The 16,737-nt window shown below is 49.1% G+C and overlaps 1 protein-coding gene across 1 annotated transcript in view; it reads left to right on the top strand.

Annotated features, from left to right (window-relative positions):
* Nucleotides 1-16,737, top strand: part of LOC146180325 (uncharacterized) — a 199,949-nt gene that overhangs the window by 14,556 nt on the left and 168,656 nt on the right. The gene's annotated exons all lie outside the window — the stretch shown is intronic.

The following is a 16,737-nucleotide window of genomic DNA, read 5'->3' on the forward strand; positions in this document are numbered from 1 at the left end:
AGTTCGATTTATCAGCAAAGGGGGCGCGATGCGGACGGAGACCTGTACGAAACAAAACTTTGGTACCAACCCACGTGCAGTCAATATGCGCAACTGCACGGTAAGCGTCGGCCTGTGCCCACGCATAAATATGTGCGACATTCATGAATTCCTTTTCCTACAGACGAGCTTCATCACAAGAAACCAATCGCAAGCCTACTGACCACTCGAAGAACGCAAGTACGTTGCAAGCGGCTGGGTTAAGAGCAGCGGTTGAAGCAGACGAACTCGCTCTTTTTGCAATTACGTCCAACGTTTATACCAACTAAACCGCTGAGTTTTTGTAGCCGATATTCTGCATAGAAATGGCGTCTAGTAGTCAATATCTTTTATACAAAACTTGTTTGGTGTGTTTGCCTCAATCAATCAGAAGAAGTCGGATGTTTGCATCGTCTGTGGCGGTAAGGAAGCAAAAGAAACCGCTGCCATACGCCACAGCGACAACAGCGATGACACCGGTAGCGCCACCTCGTTGCCTTGTGGTCTCGAAATAACTTTTTGCAACAAAACTCTTGAAATACAGCGCAGTTTTGGCCAAGCTAAACTTGATTTGTTATTAGAGATAAATAAGTTTATAAAGTTCTTCAAACCTTCTGCAAAAAAACTCAGCCCGCCTACGTTCCTGCGCCGAATCTGCATGCGGTCTGCTTTGATTAGCAGCCGAAACAGACGATGCGAACATCCGACTTCTTCTGATCCAATGAGGCAAGTACGGCAAACACAAAGTTTAGCGAGTCCTCTTTGAAGGATTTTATTGCAACAAAACACGAGGAGGTGTTGGCGGCGCGCTGAATGCATGCGCATGACTGCAAACGATACATTGCCGCGCTGCTCTTTTACCGGGAATGTGTCTTCCTAATGCGTGAAGAACAGTCGTGCACAGATAGTGACAAGAGGTGGCTGCTAGGGCACATCCGGAAGATTCCAGTCCAGCCCATTTTTACATTTCTCATATTCCATGATAATTGTGCGGTTGTGCCGTGCCAGCCATATGTGGCATCGCATCTCGGGGAAGTGTCTCGTTCGGGTAAGTTGTTCGTGTGTACTTCCCGGAACCTTAAAATGCTGAGTTCGTTCGCGCAGCTCTTCAGCTTTCGTTGTTTACACTGTGCACGCGTCTATTACAGTCTACGATAGCTCAATAAATAACATATAGCTGTGGATGCCACTGCTTGTAAAACCGCACGGCAGCACTTGATACGTACGTTTGCCCTGTTCATTCCGTGGACACAAAAATGGCCGAATGCGCCTCAATTACCCACAATGCACCGCGCACAGCGCGTCAGTGAATACCCCCTTTACCGTTCTAATGGGCAACTTCAATGCCAAGGTAGGGAAAAAGCAAACAGGAGACCATGCAGTGGGTGACTATGGCATTGGTTCTAGTAACAGCAGGAGCGAGTTTACTAGAGTTTGCAGAACTTAAGAATCATGAATACCTTCTTCAGCAAACAGAAGAACAGGAAGTGGACATGGAAAGCCCTAACGGGGAGACTAAGAATGAAATTGACTTCATGCTATACTCTAATCACGCCATTATGTAGGATGTCGAGGTAATCGGGAAAGTGCGATGCATTGACCACAGGATGGTAAGGTGTCCAATTAGTCTAAATCTAAAAACGGAACGAAAAATATTAGAAAAAAAGAAGTCTCAACGAATTAGCCGTGAGGTGGCCGGCAGAAAAGTTCAGGATCTCGCTACAGAAAAGATATTTCGCTCTAAACGAGGATGGCGACATTAGCCTAGCAGCAATGAACAATAGTTTCAGAGATATCATTACTGAGTGCGCTATAGAAGTAGGGGACAGGATAGTTAGAGAAGATACCGGTAACCCTGTCTAAGGAGACAAAATATTTAATTAAAAAGCGGCAAAGTATGAAAGCTTCCAATCCAACAGACCACCGCTTTTGCAATGCAGAGGTAAATTCTTACCGGCACAGGTAGCAATTTACCTCTGCATTGCAAAAGCTGCGGATGTGACCCCTGTCTGGATAGAACCACCTTGCTCGGTAGGGCAAGGGACAAGACTGAAAGCGAGCCCATCGAGGCCTTCCTAATCTCCAAAAATTGTGACGACTGCGTCAGCTCGCCGTCAGTATCGCTATCGAGACAGGAGATAGAGTATCTAGAAGGACATGTTCGGGTTCCACAGTCGCTTTTATTCTGCCATAATGTGCTGTTGTGACGGTCGGGGGGTTTTCTCGATAGTGTATTTGTTTTGTTGAGAGGCTATAAAAGCAGCTGTATTGTGAATAAAACTATAAGTCTGCGCCTTGTCTGGGAATGTGTGTTTCTTACGTCCCGTCTTTTCGCGCAGTTTGACTCGTTCAATTAGTATGAACCAACTAGCCCTTAAGAGTGTATTACTTCAGACCAGATAGAATTGGCAGAGATATCAAATGTAGTCAATAAGCGCAAAGTGGTCGATATAAAGAAGTATAACATGGAGAAAAGTGAGCATGCTGTCAAGAATGGGGGAAGCTTCAAAGCGATTAAGAAAAAAATGGGCTTAGGCAAAATCAGATGTATATGCTAAGAGACAAGGCGGGCGAGGTCATCACGAATATAGATAGACAAGATAGTCAAAGTAGCCGAGGAATTCTATACTGATCTGTATAGCAGCCAACGAAGTCACGACAATAATGAGATTGGCGGTAAACAAATGCAGTCAGACAAATGCCTGTAACGAAGGACGAAGTTTAGAAAGCATTAGAAAATATGAAAAGGGGGAAAGTAGCTGGAGGGGATCAGGTAACTATATATTTGTTGAAGGACGGGGGGGGGGGATACCGTGCTATAAAAACAGGCCACCCTGTATACGCAATGTCTGGTGTTTTCGACGATACCGGAACCATGGAAGAACGCAAACATTAAGGGGACAGTAATGACTTGAAGAATTACAGACCAATCAGCTTACTGTCTGTTAGGTATAAGGTATTTACCAGAGTAATCGCTAATAGAATGAGGACCTTAGACTACAACCAAGCAAAGGATCAAGCAGGCTTTCGGAAACGGTACTCTACGATCGACCATATCCGTACCATCCACCAGGCGATAGAAAATTGCTCGGAATATAACTAGCTCTTATACGTAGCATTCATTGGTCACGAAAAAGCATTTGGCTCAGTAGAAACCTCTGGGGTCATTCAGGCATTGCAAAATCAGGGTGTAGGCAAGCCGTACGTGAAAGTGCTGGAACATATTGCTACGAAGAGGACGAAGCGGGAAGTGGCGCGGGGCGGTGCGCTCGCGCCAGGTCCGCTGGCCATTAAATCATATTTCATCGTCATGTCATCACGTCGTTCTGTTTCTGTTGTGTCGCCGTGTTCCATCGCTTGTAATGCTACCACGTAACATTTGGTTGGAGGTGCGGTTCATCCCCATCGTCGCCTTGCACCGTTGAAGCCAACCGTACGCCGGGTCCATCGGCCGAGAGCCCGTGGAGATCGCCGCCCAGCTTTGCCCCAGCCCTTTGTGCTCAGACCCGACCAGCCGCTCTCCCCAGCCCTGACCACAACACATGACGACCAGGAAGAGCCCAAAGCCAACCCTACCGACCCCACGACGAAGCGACCTCACGACCACTCGAGAGAAGACAGCACCCCCGCCCAAGCCGTTCGGCGTGTCCATGAGCCTTGGCCTTCGACAAACGGTGAAGATTGTACTTTATGCTCCGGTGCAAGCATTCATCCCATCTTCACATTAATTTTGGTGTCCAGCGTTTCATGTCCCAATCCTGTGTCTGTGTTCATCTTCACTTCATGCAATGGATTTCTAGCAATCGATCGGGACGATCGCTCGGTGACCCCGGGTAGTGCTACGAAGAGGACGAAGCGGGCAGTGGCGCAGGGCGGAGAGCTCGCGCCAGGCCCGCTGGCCATTAAATCATATTTCATCGTCATGACATACATCGTTCTGTTTCTGTCGTATCGCCGTGTTCCATCGCTTGTAATGCTACCACGTAACAATATATATATTGTAGTGAACTACACGAGGATATACGAAGACGAGGATGAAGTAGGCGAGAATATTGTTATGGGGATGTACTTAATGTAACAGCACTGCGATGGGCTGAACTCGATGCTAAGACTTCAGTAGCCGTGCAGTGTCCACTCTGTCAGCGTCGTTCTCTTTCTCAACGTTTTGTCGTGCCCGTGTTTCTCGATCGTCGTCTTTGTCAGTGAGCACATCACTTTGGTCCCGCGTTTCCCGTTAACGCTATCCCTTTCGGCAAAAGGCAACGTCCCGGTGCGTATTAGGCGTGCGATGTGGAGGGGGAGTAATATGGCTTTAGGCGGGCGACATGTACGATTTCGGAAGTGGGTGTAGCAGTCGGTGACTTTGGGTGGAGCGGTGCAATCTCATAGGTCGCGTCGGTCACTGGGCGTAGTACATGGTAAGGACCTGTGTAGTGGGGCAGAAGTTTTTGACACAACCCCACACGACGGCACGGAAGCCAGAGCAACACCAGAGATCCGGGAGGATAGTGTACATCGCGGTGGTGAGCGTCGCAGCGGCGTTTTTTGAGTTTCTTGAGAGATGGTGAGATTGTGACGAGAAATCTGGTGAGCAGCGTCGGCTCGGGCGATGGTATCGCGGGCATAGGTTGTGACGGGGCCAGCGGCGGGAAGCAAAGTGTCGAAGGGCAGTAAGGGGTCTCTTCCAAAGAGAAGATAGAATGGAGAGTTCCCAGCAGTGTCATGACGCGAAGAGTTATATGCAAAGGTGACAAATGGCAGACTAATATCCCAGTCGCGATGACTGTCGGATGCGTACATTGCGAGCATGTCGGTGAGTGTGCGGTTAGGACGCTCCGTAAGGCCGTTCGTCTGAGGGTGATACGCAGTGGTGAGCTTGTGCCGAACGGAGCAAGAACGAAGTATTTCCTCAACAACTCGGGAAAGGAAACAGCGGCCACGGTCGGTAAGTAGTTGACGCGGAGCACCATGGTGAAGTATGACGTCGCACAAAAGGAAGTCAGCAACGTCTATGGCGCAGCTGGTTGGAATGGCGCGAGTGATCACGTACCGCGTGGCATAATCGGTGGCCACAGCGATCCATTTGTTTCCTGACAAGGACTCGGGGAAGGGCCCTAGGAGGTCAAGGCCAACACGAGAAAATGGCTCAGTCGGGATAGCAATTGGCTGCAGGTGTCCAGGTGGTAGCACAGGGGGTTTCTTCCGGCGTTGACAGAGGTCGCAAGCGGCTACGTAACGTTGAACAGAGCGGTAGAGTCCAGGCCAGAAGAAACGCCGGCGCACGCGTCGTATGTGCGTGAGAGGCCAAGACGACAAGCTGTAGGGGCGTCGTGCATTTGTTCGAGAAAGGCAGAGTGTAGGTGTTGGGGAACGACCAGCAAGGGCTATTGTGCCAGTGGATCCCACCGCTGCCACCAATGTTGTGCCGGTGGGGTTATCACACAGTAGCCCACCGTCAACAGGGTTGTGCCAGTGGATCCTGCAACTGCCACCAATGTTGTGCCGGTGGGGTTATCACACAGTAGCCCACCGTCAACAGGGTTGTGCCAAGGAGTTGGTAATGCAGCGCTCGTCACCCGTTTCGTGAACGAGGGCTGTCAGCTCCCTGGGCGGTAGCGATGAATCCGAGTCGGCGTTGGTGAGATGAAGAAAAGGCTTTATACACTATTTACATGTATTTACACAAGATCGGCTCTGGGGCCGAAAGCTAACATAGCCATACGCGACTGTTCTCGCGCAGCGACGGCCGGGGAGATTCCGCCGCGTCCGCACTGTCAGGGGGCGAACTGCTCCCGATGGACGCTCGTGACGAACTCACACTCGGAGTCTCGAACGGAAGCACTTGAGACTCCGTTGCCGAGAACCGTTGACGCTCAAAATGGTCCAATCCGATGGCAGCACTTTCGCAGGGCCAATGGGAGAGCTTGCTGCGCTCTCGCTTCAAATATGCCGCGGGGCGAGAAGGGGTTCACCGTCAGGGCCACGGCGCGCCGTGCTGTCTGGACGTTCAGCGCATGTTAAAACACGTCGCTTCTGTCCCTTTGGTACGGCTCGCCTCCAGTGCATTGGTGCTTTGCAGACAAGTATCCAGAGTTTGTGAAGGAGGCGTTCGCCGAAGAAGTTTGGCGTCCGGCTGAATTTCTGGGCGGCTTTGGCCAGGCACAACAGGGCTCAGCGCCATCAGGTCGCATGTTGCGGCGGTATAGCGTATTCCCATGAAGGAAGAACAGGGCGAGGGAAGAGTCACGGCTGTGTGTGCGGAGGCGGTCGATAAGAGAACTGAGGGTTGGGTCCAACCGCTGTTCGTCGGCTATGTGGGAAAAATCTGATATAGAGAAGACACAGGGGTCCGACTCATGGTCAGTAGAGGAAGGGGTATCGACGGGATAATGGGACAGACAGTCTGTATCCTGGTGAAGCCGACCGGATTTGTATACAACGGAAAAGGTATACCCCTGCAAGCGCAGTGCCGAGCGGCCGAGGCAGCCAGCAGGATCCTTGAGGGAAGAGGCGTGGTGATTGGTAATTACAGTGAAGGGTCGGCCAAACAAGTAGGGTCTGAATTTTCCAACGGCCCAAACGAGAGCCAGGCACTCCCGTTCCGTAATAGAATAGTTTTGTTCCGCTGATGACAGGAGACGACTGGCATAGGCAATAACGCAATGTTGGCCGCGTTGTCGCTGTGCAAGAATGGCACCAATCCCGTGGCCACTGTCGTCGGTGCGAAGTTCCGTCGGGGCAGACGGGTTGAAATGGGCCAACACAGGAGGATTGGTGAGAATAGCGATGAGGGTGGAGAATGCGTTAGCCTGCTCTGGTCCCCATGAGAAAGGAACGCCTTTCTTCAGCAGATTGGTGAGAGGACGAGCAACAGCGGCAAAGTTTGGGACGAACCGGCGAAAATAAGAACCCAGTCCTATAAAGCTGCGGACATCACGGGGGGAACGGGGACATGGAAAAGCACTGACAACGCGAACTTTGTCGGGATCGGGTTGCACGCCGGTGGCATTCACCAAATGGCCAAGCACTTTAAGTTCGCGGCGACCAAAACTGCACGTCTTTGAGTTCAGTTGAAGTCCGGCACGGCGGAAAAGTGCCAAGATGGAAGAAAGGCGACGAAGATGGCTTTCGAACGAGGGCGAGAAGACAATCACGTCATCCAAGTAACATAGACAAGTCGTCCATTTGAAGCCGCGGAGTAAGGAGTCCATCATTCGTTCAAACGTAGCGGGGGCGTTGCAAAGTCCAAAAGGCATAACCTTAAATTGGTAAAGTCCATCGGGTGTGACAAAAGCTGTCTTCTCGTGGTCTTGTTCGTCAACAGAGATATGCCAGTAGCCGCTACGAAGGTCGATGGAGGAAAAGTAGCGGGCTCCATGTAAACAGTCCAAGGCATCGTCTATTCGCGGCAGCGGGTAAACATCTTTCCTTGTAATCTTGTTCAGATGTCGATAGTCGACACAAAAGCGCCAACTGTTGTCTTTCTTTCTAACGAGGACGACAGGAGATGCCCAGGGGCTGTTCGAAGGTTCGATGATATCGTTGCCCAACATCTTGTCGACCTCCTGCTGGATGACTTGGCGCTCAGAAAGGGGCACACGATAAGGCCTCCGATGTACAGGCTTTGCATCGCCGGTGTCAATGCGGTGAGTCACAACTGATGTTCGGCCCAGAGAACCGGCAGCAAAGTAAAAAATGTCGGAGAAGGATAACAAAAGGCTGTGCAGGTCCTGAGCATGTTCGGGGCTGAGGTCACAGGCAATCATTGCGGAAATAGGGTCGGTAATTGTGGTGGAGAGTACGGGTGTTGGAAGGACGCTTGAATGTGGGCCAGGAGTGAGTGCACAAATGGTGCAGTCTGTGAGAGGGGACAAGGTAGCAAGGGATATTCCTTCGGGGAGAACTTGGGGTGACAGACTGAAGCTCAGGATAGGAAGGTAGGTGCTGTTCTGTGTAACGCGTACGATGAGATGAGGAAGAACAACGTTGCAGTCAAGAAAGACCTCGGTGATAGGGCAATCAAGATAGTCACCGTCAGGCACAGACGGGAAAGGTGACAGAGGTAGGTAAACAGCAGAGTCAGGGGGCAGGCGAGCGAACTTGATGGAGCGAAGGCGGGGTGTAGATTGAGGATGTTCTGAGCAGACAGGTAGGTGCAAACGAGGAAGGCCGCTGGAGCAGTCGATAAGGGCAGAGTGGGCCGTTAAAAATTTAAGGTGGAGGATCACATTGTGAGTGCACTGGTTGAGGACGGTGAACAAACCAGGAATGTGATGACCGGTAAGGGTGACTCGGGCAGTGCCCAGGCCAGTGACGGCAGCAGTACTGCCATCGGCAACACGAACGGTGGGCGAAGCGGCGGGGGTCTGTACTTTCTTGAGGCGGCGGCAAAACGATGAGCTCATGATCGAGACTTAGGCACCAGTGTCATTGAGTGCAGAGACGGGAACACCATCCACGAACAGGGAGAGGAGGTTACAGGGCGAAGAAATGGGCAGTAGAGGATTTCCAGGTCGGGGTACCAATGCAGCGTCACCTCCGGGAGCTGCATTGGCTAGTTTCCCGTGAAGCGGCCGGCAGAGGACGGCGAGGAACTGCGGCTAGGAAGAGGTGAATGGGAACGGCGGGCTGGCGGGGAAGGAGAGCGACTGGACACAGGAGGAGGCGGAGTAGTATCGGTGCGGGGCGGCTCATAACGAGGCGTGAAACGGGGGTGACCGTAATCGGAGTAGTGGTCAACGTAAGGAAAACGTCGAGGTGGTGATGTCCAGCGGCTGCGGCCGTGGCGAGCGAGGTGGCCAATACGCGAGCACGTGAAACAGATCGGCCTGCCGTCAGGGGTGCGCCACTCATCAGGATTGCGGTATCGGTAGCGTGGCATATAGGTGTTGCGGGGTGTAGCGGTGGCGACCATGGGAGGAACGGGCTAGACAGACGGGCTAGTTTGTCTTGATAAATACATATTTTTTCAGCGTTCGTCCCTTGTCTGTCTCCTCTTTTGCCCTGTCTTTAATTTTGCGCTGAAAAAATATGCAAAGTAACAAAATTTCCATAAAGAAAGGTGTTAAGCAAGGAGACACGATCTCCCAAGTACTATTCACGGCTTGCTTAGAGAAGTATTCAGAGACTTGGAATGGGAGCAGTTAGGGATAAGAGTAGATGGAGAATACCTCAGTAATCTGCGATTTGCTGCTGACATTGTATTGTATTGGGTTTAATGGCGCATAGGCAACTAATGCCGTCATGCGCCAAACACAGAGTTGATTGTGTGTTGTGTTAGAAAGACCATTGTTTAAAGTAATGTCATAGTTTGTTTAGCACGTTGAATTTTTAGAAAAAGTTGAGAATACAAGTAAATTCGACAAGGGCATTTTCTCCTAGGAGAAGGTTTCGGTGGAGTGGGATGTAGAGGTCTATGAAAAGCCTTTTTCTTATTTCGTCGAGCTTTGTGCATGGCACCAAAAGATGATTGATTCTGAGCTTATCTCATCTAGGTTTCTGTTGCAGGAATAAAAAGTTGTGCGTGAGGTGTGTGTGTATCCGATGCGGAGACGGCACAGGATCACTTCGACAAAGCTCTCTTGATGGCTGCATGACTTCCATTCTTCAAGTATAGAGTTAACAAGGTGTAGTTTATTGTTCATTTCCTTGTCCCATGAAGTCTGCCATTTTGTTCTTAGTTTACTCTGTATGATCTTCATGAAATCTTTCCAAGCAATGTCTATTTGTTTTACTGTACGGCCCGTGAAGCACATTCATCGGCTTTCTCATTCCCCATAATATCTATATGGCTCGGGAGCCAGCAAAATTTGATTTCCCGCCCTTGCTTGTAAGCCTTTACTGCGTTGTTTATGATGGCTGCAATTAAGGGCTCCTATATATTTTTGGAATGCAGTGCTGCAATGACGCTTAAAGAGTCAGAATATATAACACTGCGTTTAGTATTTTCTTGCAGTACTGCTTCTACGGCTGCTAATATGGCATAACCTTCGGCAGTAAAAATTGACGAGCACTGAGGCAATCGCACTATTTGCTCCGAACTCCCCTGGATTATTGCACTTCCCACGTAATCTGCTGTCTTTGATCCATGTGTATAAAATGCCTTGTATGTTTTGTATTTTCTATCTAGTGAAAGAAACTCTTGCACTTTGTGTTACCGAGGAGTCTGAGGTTTATGTAAACATGCCAGTGTAAAGTCACACAGAGGGAAAAATCTTCCATGGTGGAAGTGGATCTGGTCTATGGGCAATATTGGGAAGGGCATCTAGTGAGTAATTCTTTGCAGTTTTATTCAAATCGGAGAAGGATTGGCTTGACTGCTCGGGGGTTATTGCTGAATAGAGTTCTGGATTGTGATGAAGTAACAATAGGATAACAGAAGTGTTTCGGAAGAGATCTTATTTTCTATATGTATGCACACGTAAGCATGGTTCTTCTGTCGGCAAGGGACGGTTCGTTCGTTTCGACATAAATACTATTGATGGGTGATGTTCTGTAAGCCCCTGTTGACCGACGGAGGCCTGTGTTGTGTACTGGGTCGAGTCGTTTCAAGTACGATGGTCTGGCTGAGGCGTACACTATGCTTCCATAGTCTAAGCAGGAGCGGAGAAGACATGTTCTATCAGAGCCCCACCGTTTTCGTGAGAGCACTTTAAGGATATTTAGGGCTCGAGAAGCTTTTCTTTTTAGGTTATTTATGTGGGGTAAGAATTTAAGTTTGTTTATCAAAGATCAAAACTAAAAATTTGTGTTTTGTTTTGCTGGCAGTGTAGATTCATGTTAATACAGAGTGGGGTCAGTGTGAAGCCCTCATTTGAGGGAGAAAAGAATAGCTACTGTTTTTTTTTGTGGAAAAATTTTAAAACCATTGTTGTCTGCCCATGTTGAGAGTTTGTTTAATGTCATTTGAATTTGCCTCTCACACACTGGTATGCTGGCGGATGTGCAGGCTATTTGCAGGTTATCCACATATATTGAATACATAATGGCTTCCACTGGCTTTCAAACTAAACAGAGGCCAGTCCACTAAGTGTAACCTTCAACGACGTGGCTTACTATGGAGGATTGACGGAGAAGATAAAACGCTGATAATAATAGGCAGACGGTCACTTCCATGGGGGTTATCCAAGACGTCCCATTTAAAATCGCTAAAACGTGATGGTGAATAGAAGGATAAATCTAAGCAACGCACACTTTCAGAGCTTAGACTGCAGTATGTGGGCTTACCTGTGTTCAATAAACATATATTATTGCCTAAAATAAAATCCTCTAAAATGCCACCCCTAGAATCAGTCTGCTCCCCCAAAATGAGGAGTGATCATTAAAATCGCCAAGTACCAGGTATGGTTCTGGTAGCTGTTTTATAAGTTCTTCTAGGTCTGAAAGAGTTATCTTCAGGTTAGATTCGATATAAACAGAGCATACAGTAATCGTTTCAAAATTCACAAGTCTGACTGCAGTGGCTTCCAATTTAGTTTTAAGTGTAACCTTCCGAGTTGGAATGTTACTTTGGATTATTATGGCTATTATGGCCACACCTCCGGAAAGCCTGTTTGCCTGCTCACGATCGCATCGAAATACTTGGTACGCCCTTAAAATATTTACATGTTTAGGACCTAAGTTGGTCTCTTGTAAACAAAGAACTACAGGAGAAAGTGTGTTTAGGAGATCTTACACATCATCGTAGTTTCTGAGTAGTCCCCGAAAGTTCCAATGCATGAGAAATACCATGTTTGATACTTTCATCATCATCATCATCCTGACTATACCCACTGCAGGGCGAAGGCCTCTGCCATATTTCTCCACTTAACCCGGTTCTGTGCTAGCTGCATCCACTTGACCCCTGAGAACTTCTTAAAGGGGTCATGCAGTGCCTAAAACAGGGTAAAGCAAATCGGTCGAGAGATAGGTACTCCTTCACAGGTCAATTCACCGCAAGATTTTTTAGCTAGCTACATTAACACCAGAGATATCGGCGATTAAAAATGGCGCCCCTCCTCGCTCCCCTCAACTCAACACTCCGAGACACCAGAAAAAAAAAACGAAGAAAACAGCTCGGGAACTCCGCCCCGCTAGCCCCGCCCACGAAGCTTCATCGGGTGACGCTCGGTTCTCAGACTTCCGGTCGTCGCGCCTGTTTTCCAAAGAGCGTCGCCCATGCATTCACGGTCTCTGCCTTTCCCGTCCCGTCTGCGTTTGCACAGCTTTCAACCTTGTCTGCTGTCTTCCTCGGCCGCCGGTGTCTTCAGTTTCTTGACCTCTCGGAATTGTGTGCGACAGCAGCCCGAACGACTCGGGTCGTTCGCGAGCGCATACCTGCAGGTGGGAGTCCACACATACCGGCGGCCGCCGCGGAGGGAGCACTTTCCTTCACATCCCTGTCCCATTCAGCGCAAATTAGCGTGCACTCCTGCCGAGCACGGCTTTCTACAAGACCGCTTTATTCTCTCGCGCTGCCTGGGTCAGTCTCTTTGGTACCGTCTTGACCAACGGCGGCCGGTGACCCCTCGCGGAGTTGACGCGATAGCATCGACTCTGCATGGATGCTGGCAGACGATCGAGCGTGCGAGTTGCCCGCGTGCAAACATATGTCGTCGTCACTTTTAGTCCGGAGCTGCTTTCATTATGTTCGGCGAGAGGCATCTCTTGTGCATAACGAATGGAATGTATACGCGTACATATCACCGACGAGAGCACGGACTGATGATCGCTACAGAGTTGATATCGGATGACAGGTGAGCACGAATTATTCGTCCGCGAATCTTAAAATTGAGGTTAACAAAAAGGATAGTGTAGTGTTTTTTTTTTGACGTCCTTTCGCACATCGTTTAAGAAGTGCCAATGCGCAGCGTGCACGCGTGTTTATCTCATGTGTACGCATCGTCCGAGCCAGAATCGACGGCGCAAAACATCAGCAAAGCAGCTCGGCACATTCAGTTCGGCAGCGCAGGTTGTCACTGATTTTCGCACCGACACCGAAGAATCGTGCACATGAGCATGCGAGCGGCTACGCTAGAGACGCAGCGAAGCGGGTGATTCCAAAACGCCGTCCGCCGTGGCTTCGATGCAAAACAAACGAGGCCTATCGACGAGCAGGGAGCAGCGCACGACCGAAGTGCCGTCGGTCGCAGCGCCCGCGGGCGGCATCTCTGCGGTAACCTGGCGACTTCCGGTGCTGCACATAAGCGGTGCGAATTTGTGTACTTTCGCGATGAAGCTGAGGACAGACCTTTTTGACGCACGTTTCATTTACACGAAGGTTGATGCTGCCTTTTTAATCGGTACGGTGTTGAATCGGACCTGCGTGCTCTTTTCGCACTGCTGCACCGACGCGCACTTTCAGTCGGGCGCACATAGTTTAGGAAGTGCCAGTGCGTAACGTGCACGCGTGTTTTATCTCATGTGTACGCATCGGCCGATCCAGAAACAACGGCGCAAAACATGAGCAAAGCAGCTCGCCACATGCAGTTCGGCAGCGCAGGTTGTCACTGTTTTCCGAAGCTACACGCAAGAATCGTGCACAGGAGCACGCGAGCGACTACACTAGAGACGCAGCGAAGCCGACGATTCTAAAATGCCGTCCGCCGTGGCTGCGATGCAAAACAAACAAGGCCTATCGACGAGCAGGGAGCAGCGCACGACCGAAGTGCCGTCGGCCGCAGCGCCCGCGCCTGGCGGCATCGGGCGCTGCACTTAAGGGGTGCGAATTTGTGTACTTTCGCGATGAAGCTGAGGGTACACCTTTTTTTGACGCACGTTCCATTTAATTATTAATACGCCGCACAAATGGTCGATGCGGCAAAGACGAGACGGGAGGGACTACAGTACGTTGCTGCGCCGTCGGTCTGTACATAAAGGTTGATCATCATCATCATCATCATCAGCCTGATTATACCCACTGCAGGGCGAAGGCCTCTCCCATATTTCTCCACTTAACCCGGTTCTGTGCTAGCTGCATCCACTTGACCCCTGCGAACTTCTTAATCTCATCCGCCCACCTAACTTTCTGCCGCCCCCTGCTACGCTTTCCTTCCCTTGGAATCCAGTTTGTTACCCTCAGCGACCATCGGTTATCCTCTATTGGTACGGTGTTAAATCGGACCAGCTAGTGCTCTTTTCGCACTCCTGCACCGACGCGCACTTTCAGTCGGATGCCACCACCTTTTCGGTTAACATCGCGAACCGAAGCGCCAAGCTCGGGTTCACGCATGCATTGCAGAACTCGAGCAGACGACTTTCGCAGCTACCGGAAGTGTGTCAGTGACGTAGTGGGCGTCGCGGCTGCAGCCAATGGCAGCCTGTCGTGGCCTGTCACTCTGGGACTGGTGACGTAAGAAATCACGGCAGAATAGTCCCAAATTTCGCCGCCACGCGGAAATGGCGCAGCCCGCGAATTTCAAAAAACGCTGTTTTTAAAAATTAATAACAAATCGCTGGATTTTTTCCGATGAGTTTTACTTTGAACGAATGCTCGGAAGAATTTGTTCTGCGCATTGAAAACGTTTGTCAGTGGCCTTTCTAGCCGTTTCATGCACCCTTTAACCTCATCCGCCCATCCAACTTTCTGCCGCCCCATGCTAGGCTTTCCTTCCCCTGGAAATCAGTTCGTTACCCTAAGCGACCATCGGTTATCCTCTCTTCGCACTACACGTCCTGTCCATGTCCATTTCTTCTTCTCAATTTCCGCTAGAATATCGGTAACTAGAGTTACTTCTCTGACCCACTCTGCACGCTTCCTATCTCTTAATGTTACCCCTACCACTTTTCGTTCCATAGCCCTCTGGGTTGTCCTTAACGTAAGTAGAGCTCTTTTGGTTAGCCTCCACGTTTCAGCCCCATAGGTGAGTACAGGCAAGATGCAACTGTTGTATACTTTCCTCTTGAGCGATACCGGTAAGCTGCTAGTCATAATCTGCGAGTGCTTGCCAAATGCGCTCCATCCCAATCTTATTCTTCTTATTTCCTTTTCATGGTCCGGATCTGCGGTTACTACCTGTCCTAAGTAGACATATTCGCCTACTACTTCCAGTACTTCGCTACCTAATGTAAACTGCTGTTCCTTCCCGAGGCTGTTGAACAATACCTTAGTCTTCTGCACATTGATTTTCAAGCCTACCTTTCTACTTTTCCTGTCTAGGTCATCAATGATTATTTGCAGTTCATCCCCCGAGTTGCTTAGCAAGGCAATGTCATCAGCAAATCGCAGATTACTGAGGTATTCTCCATCTACCCTTATCCATAACTGCTCCCATTCCAAGTCTCTGAATACTTCCTCTAAACAAGCTGTGAATAGTACTGGGGAGATTGTGTCTCCTTGCCTAACACCTTTCTTTATGGGAATTTTGTTACTTTCTTTATGCAGAACTATGGTTGCTGTGCAGCCATAGTTCACTTTCACTTTCACGTACGGCTCGTCTACCCCCTGGTTTCACAATGCCTGCATCACCGCCGAGGTTTCAACTGAGTCAAATGCTTTTTCGTAATCAATGAATGCTATGTATAATGATTGATGACCTAGACAGGAAACGTAGAAAGGTAGGCTTGAAAATCAATATGCAGAAGACTAAGGTAATATTCAACAACCTCGGGAAGGAACAGCAGTTTACATTAGGTCGCGAAATACTGGTAGTAGGCGAATATGTCTACTTAGGACAGGTAGTAACCGCCGATCCGGACCATGAAAAGGAAATAACAAGAAGAATAAGATTGGGAAAGAGCGCATTTGGCTAGCACTCCCAGATTATGACTAGCAGCTTACCGGTATCGCTCAAGAGGAAAGTATACAACAGTTGCATCTTGCCTGTACTCACCTATGGGGCTGAAACGTGGAGGCTAACCAAAAGAGTTCTACTTAAGTTGAGGACAACCCAGAGGGCTATGGAACGAAAAGTGGTAGGGGTAACATTAAGAGATAGGAAACGTGCAGAGTGGGTCAGAGAAATAACTCAATTCAATGACATTCTTGTGGAAATCAAGAAAAAGAAATGGGCATGGGCAGGACACGTTGCGCGAAAAAAGGATAACCGATGGTCGCTTAGGGCAACAAATTGGATTCCAATTTGTTGCCCAATTGGCAACAAACAAAACCTTAAAACCATCTACCGCACATATAGATGCATTAGAGACAACCCTCCGTCTTTAACTCGCCGAAAGAGATTATCTCTGTTAATTCGTTCCTAGTAGAACGACCAAATGAAGACCGCAAATACACGATGGAACCTTTGTATATTGATTCGAGCACAATACAATACTTGAAGTAAATACATTATTCTTGCCACCAAAAAGGTATTGCATACAGTCGCACGGGCGAAAATAGAGAGGTTACGTCCCATCCATCCTTTCGTCCTTTCCCGTATTTCTTTCGCTTTTTCATTTAAGTAATTCGTATTTTCCCCGTATTTGTCCAATGGGACTCCCAAATAAACTCCGGGCTTTGTAGCCCATCTTACTCCACAGAAAATTTCCGGTTCCTCTTCCCATTCCCCGTGCCAGACTCCAAGACTTTTCTTTAAATTAACAGCACTACCAGTCTGCCTGCAATACCTTTGTGTTACTTTCAAAGCTTCCGAAACGCTTTCGCGGTCTTCACAAAAAAGCGCCACATCATCAGCGTATGCCAATATTTTCACTTCACATACTCCCAACCTAAAACCACGTTTAAAAGTGCATAAAAATAGGTCAACACGTGAAACAATTGAAGCCCAGTGGATTTTCCCTTTT

Source organism: Amblyomma maculatum, chromosome 9 (genome assembly GCF_055883805.1).
Source record: "Amblyomma maculatum isolate TAMU_Amacu chromosome 9, ASM5588380v1, whole genome shotgun sequence".
NCBI classification, from domain to species: Eukaryota; Metazoa; Arthropoda; class Arachnida; order Ixodida; family Ixodidae; genus Amblyomma; species Amblyomma maculatum.